The sequence below is a fragment of the Pleurodeles waltl genome, chromosome 3_1 (genome assembly GCF_031143425.1).
Source record: "Pleurodeles waltl isolate 20211129_DDA chromosome 3_1, aPleWal1.hap1.20221129, whole genome shotgun sequence".
NCBI classification, from domain to species: domain Eukaryota; kingdom Metazoa; phylum Chordata; class Amphibia; order Caudata; family Salamandridae; genus Pleurodeles; species Pleurodeles waltl.
Window position 1 is genome coordinate 1,988,472,388 of NC_090440.1, and position 5,691 is coordinate 1,988,478,078.

The window sequence follows — 5,691 nt, forward strand, 5'->3', positions numbered from 1 at the left end:
TGCACGAAGTGGGTGCATTTTACTGGAGATCGGACAGAATCACCAGAGCGCTTACTCTGTTCAAGTAAAGCAGCACACACTTGCCCTCTGAGTTCACATCATACTGTGCTGAAAGTGTAGGTGGTGAAAACACTGGGAATTATTCTTGTTCACAGCCTTCATTTTGAAGCTCAAGCCAAGACATGGATTTCTCTGGTAGTTTCATCCTCAGATATCTTGGTGAGATGTTCAACTTCCTGACGCAAATCGATTTACATGTTAAGAGGCAGAGCATTAATTAGCACTCATTTGGACTACTGCAATGCCTTACACAAGGGAAAATGGGGAAAACTTGAAACAAAACGGCAGGTTCCACAGGATTTTGCAGGAAGACAGTTTTCAATCAGAATATTTGGTTCAGATTATGACCTTTCAATGTGCCGAAAGCGTGATACTGATTGCTAGTGAATGAGAAACGACCTGGTAGGTTTGCAAGTATGGAAACAAAAGGTGTAGCAAGCAACCTACCTTTACATTTTGAAAAGTTGCACCACAGATCAAATGTATGGCAATGTCTTCAATCAGTCTCCCCAAACAAAGTAACTCTCCCCCAGTTCACGTGTAAGACCCTTACAAGGCGATGGCATTCCGCAGGAACCACGGGTTACAACGGAACCTACCACTTTCAGATGAGCTCTGAATACCTGGACATCAAAGAAAGCCTTCACATCAGCAACACCTTGTCCTACCAGCCGCTTTGAACATATGCAGCTTTTCCAGGCCCCATGACTTTTAGGCATCTCTGCGCCGAATTTGCGTCGTTTTTTTCGACGCAAATTCGACGCTAAACTAACGCCAACTAACGCCATATTTATACTATGGCGTTAGAGGCGTCTAGCGCCAAAGTTCCCGGAATGTGCGTCATTTTTTAGCGTGAACCCCTTCCTTGCGTTAATGATATGCAAGGGAGGCGTTCCCGTCTAAAAAATGACTCCCAGGCCTTTACGTGGTATTTATACTCCCGGGCAAAAGAGACGCCCGGGAGTGGGCGTGGCTTAAAACGGCGCATTTGCGCCGCTTTTTAACGCCTGGGTCAGGCATGGCGTTAAGGGACAAGTGGGCTCAAAATGAGCCCACAGTGCCCTCCCCTGCCCCCAGGGACCCCCCCTGCCACCCTTGCCCACCCCAGGAGGACACCCAAGGCTGGAGGGACCCACCCCAGGGACATTCAGGTAAGTATTTTTTTATTTTTTTTTTATAATTTTTTTTGGCATAGGGGGTCTGATTTGTGCCCCCCTACATGCCACTATGCCCAATGACCATGCCCAGGGGACAGAAGTCCCCTGGGCATGGCCATTGGGCAAGGGGGCATGACTCCTATCTTTACAATGATAGGAGTCATGTTGATGGGGGATGGGCGTCGAAAATAAATGGCGCAAGTCGGGTTACGACGATTTTTTCGACGTAACCTGACTTGCCCCATTTTAAGACGCCCATGCGCCATTTTCCCCCTACGCCGGCGCTGCCTGGTGTACGTGGTTTTTCTCGCGCACACCAGGCAGCGCCGGTCTGCTTGCGCCGGCTAACGCCATTCAATAAATACGGCGCCCGCATGGCGCTTCAGAATGGCGTTAGCCGGCGCAAAACTTTTTGACGCTAAACTGCGTTAGCGCAGTTTAGCGTCAAAAAGTATAAATATGGGCCTCTGTATTATAGAAGTATCCAAAACACGGTTTATTTTTCTTGTACAGAAGATTCCGTTCACCGGGGAGTGAATCCTTGTCGGGACAATTTTGATCCTAGTATTCTTCAGAATAGGAACCGAACATTTCAGTGAATGTATCCGTCATCCAGCCCTTCCTCAAATGAAGAAAGGAACAGCCATCAACAAAAGACAGTTGTTTCATAAATACAACTCTGCCCTTCCTTTCCAGATCAGGGCTTTTCTGCAACAACTCTCTGACACTTACAAACACTGGGGCAGATTTACGACATTTTGGCGCAGGGCAGCACAGCAAGTCACATTGCTGTGCCCTGTGTCAAAGAAAACGGGCAATAATGTGTTATATGTATGCAATACTGTCCTTTTCCACTGCGCTGGAGCCATTTTGACTGCCTAGAGCCAGCGCCGGCAACCTTGCACCATGGTGCAAGGTTGTCTGCGTTGTAGGCAAAATTGTTTTTGTGAAGGAAGAGGCACCTTCCTACACAAAAACAATCTTGGGAGGCTTTTCCCTTTTCCTATGTGTGCTGCAAAACGCAGCACACATAGAAAGGGGAAACAACAAAGAGAAATAAAGATATTTCTCCTCACTGACCCTCCCCTGGGGAGGGGTAAGGTGTTGGTGCATTCCCAGATTTACATTGCTCTGTAAATTTGGGGATGCGTCTAACAACATGGGTGTTGCGTTGGAACACACACTGCAAAGCCCTTGGATCGCCTCCCTAATGCAGAGTAAGCCAGCGCACCGCTTTACAATGCCTTGCCTTAATCACTATCTACGGGACTATTCAAAGCCACGCCAAGTGGCTTTGCGTGATCTCCTAGATATGGTTAAAAGGTCTGACCGCTGTTGCGTCACTAGAAGTCACGCAACTGCAGTGCAAGCCTCTCTTAAATATGCCCCACTAGTTCCAGTTTCTTTCTTCAGAAACTTTTTATAACGCTATGCCACTCTGTTCCAGTGGCACAGGAAGATGTCACAACAGCATTTTTGCTGCCATCTGGCTTAGCTCTCAGATGGTAAGTGATACAGACTTTAAAAACTGCTGCTGTGGTCTATGCCGCTAACTAAAGTATTGCTTCAGCACGACAGGCTCAAGTTGAAGGCGAAAAACAGTCCACATCCCCTCTTCCAGCAGGCTAGAGGGTACCACAATTTAGTCTTACTTTGTTTTTTGTTTTTATATTTACTTATCTATTTATTTCATTATTTTAAAAAAGGACATTGCTGGGAAGGCAGTCGGGCTACGCTCCTGGCTCCTATAAAGCCAAGATTAGGCAAAGTTTTGAAGCACTCAACTGGCCTGCCGCCAGAGCGGAACCTTCTCCAATTCACGCTCTGCCGCCAACCCACCCACCTCGTTTCCCCGGCATTGGGGCATGTTTGAACTCCAAAATGGCGGCCTCCGGGGTTCCACACATTGCAGCTTTACCATTTTCAAGGTACAGGGATTATTCTACTGTTTAAAAGCTGCTGGCATTCCGATTTTCTTCATGAGGCTATCAATCTTGCAGTGTTCTAATATAGCATACGAGAACATTATTAGGGGCCCAAAGGGATCATTAAACGTCTTCTGTTGAGAGTTATTGACAAAAGCGAGGGGACAGGGCATTTAACTAATGTGACAGCAGAGGAACGACGCCTATGCTGACAGCTCAACATTTCGTTCAATGAGGTAAGAATGCTTTAAATTAAACAGGAAAGCCAAAAAAACGACATTTGCTAGAATATTAGACCAGATGGCTTATTCCAACCATTATTTGATTGTTGCAACTTCACTGTCCCCAATGAATCTTAAAAAATTCCAATGTCCTAAGACATCTAGCCCTTGATGTACTAGAGGTTGTGCGAGCGTTCCTGGGAAGCTGAATGATTTTCTGCTGCGCCTACAGGCTTTTATGGTAAGTAATCAGATGCAATCCTTTACGCTTACGTTACTTTGTGCTATGCGAGTCCCCGTGCAACACCTTAGCAAATGCCCAAGACGGCGTTCTTTGTCCTCATCGGTCTAAGATCCTCAACAGCCTTATACATTTTAGGACCTGTGACCAGGGTGTTACTCTTGGTTTTAGTCTAAAAAGACTAACTAGCATTAGAAAGCCCCTTTTCCCCACGTCAATTCGACAGGGCGATAAGCCACTGAGCGGCACTAATTGTGTGGAAGATGTCTAAACTCTAAAAATAGATCAAACATAGAGGCCCAGATTTATGAAACGCTTGCGTTATCACAGCGTAAGGCAACACCAGGGCATCAGTGAGGTTTACTAAACCACGCAAGGCCACCTTGCGTGGCATTGCATGTCTTAATAAATCTAGAGTAACCCATGGCAGCGCAAGTCGCTGCCTTGCGTTACTGTTTGCCGGGAAGGCGTTCCATGGGTAGGGAGTGGGTGATCTTAGGCATCCACCCATGCTCTTTCATGCATTCCCAGATTTACTAAGAGTAGTAAACCTGGGAACGCGTACGCCTTCCCAACTGAGGAGCAACAAGGAGAAATATCTTTGTTTCTCTACGTTTTATCCTCAAGTTGTCCTGCTGAGTTGCGTAAAAGGTGAGTAAATCTTCCCCTTCCTCGGGTCCATTTGAAAAGACCCTCTTTACTTAAATGTACCAAATTACGATTAGAAAGACCGTTTGAAAAGCTCAGTTTATAAAAGAAAGCCCCCAAAAAGCCCAAAAGAGGTGATTGCAAATACAAGTCAAGTGAGAATCTGGCAACCATCAAATATCCAAGAAAAGAAGTTTAAAATGCTGTACTCTCTTAAACTGAAACAAGAAGCTAACCACTCAGTTTGTGTTTCCTTCCTCCAGTTCTTCGTAAAAGAAGAGAGGAACGTTCATCAATAGCAGACAGCAGCTGCACAAATGCAACACTGTCCACTGGCTTCGCGCTCAGAAGAAAACACTACAACTCTTCCTCGTGGTTAGCGAAGACCAGACACTTTCGAACACATTTCCTCAGTTAAAAACTATAGAAATGATCCCTGAAAGTATAGTCTTGCCTGAACCACTTCCAGCTCACACAGACAGAAAAAGTGGAAACCCTTCTTACCTACAGTAAGCACCTGTTGGGCATCAAGTCAAAAAACATATAAATATATAGATAAGACCACAAAATAGCATTCAGCAGATGCGCGTGCATTTCTGTGCAAGAAAGAGTTCTCCCTAGAACTCGGGTGACACAATGCTTTAAAAATTTGCATATCAGAAATCAGCCACCAATCAAATTCAGCCTGCCTTTTCCCGGCCCTGTCTCACACACAGACACACACACACACACAGGTTACCTGTTGGCTGCCCCTGAAACAGACAGAGGACTACAGTATGAAAGTTAAAGTTCAAACAGGTAAAGAAACGGCAGCCATACTTTCCTTTCCTGCTCTCGTTTACCGCAACAAACACATTTTAACTTGTTTAAAAAGTAAGAGAAACAGTTGGTAAACTCACAAAAAAGACAGTCTACCGTTACTTCCAGAGCTTTCGGCACTGCACTAAATGACAATTATTACCATTTCAAGATGGCTACGCATTATCAGACTGCACGAAGTGGGTGCATTTTACTGGAGATCGGACAGAATCACCAGAGCGCTTACTCTGTTCAAGTAAAGCAGCACACACTTGCCCTCTGAGTTCACATCATACTGTGCTGAAAGTGTAGGTGGTGAAAACACTGGGAATTATTCTTGTTCACAGCCTTCATTTTGAAGCTCAAGCCAAGACATGGATTTCTCTGGTAGTTTCATCCTCAGATATCTTGGTGAGATGTTCAACTTCCTGACGCAAATCGATTTACATGTTAAGAGGCAGAGCATTAATTAGCACTCATTTGGACTACTGCAATGCCTTACACAAGGGAAAATGGGGAAAACTTGAAACAAAACGGCAGGTTCCACAGGATTTTGCAGGAAGACAGTTTTCAATCAGAATATTTGGTTCAGATTATGACCTTTCAATGTGCCGAAAGCGTGATACTGATTGCTAGTGAAT

The 5,691-nt window shown here is 45.2% G+C and overlaps 1 non-coding gene across 1 annotated transcript; it reads right to left on the reverse strand.

The window, feature by feature from the left end:
* Positions 1-4,486: 4,486 nt before the first annotated feature.
* On the reverse strand, positions 4,487-4,704 carry LOC138286075 (small nucleolar RNA U3). Its single transcript, XR_011201770.1, has one exon. It is a non-coding gene; the product is annotated as a small nucleolar RNA U3 (small nucleolar RNA).
* Positions 4,705-5,691: the final 987 nt, after the last annotated feature.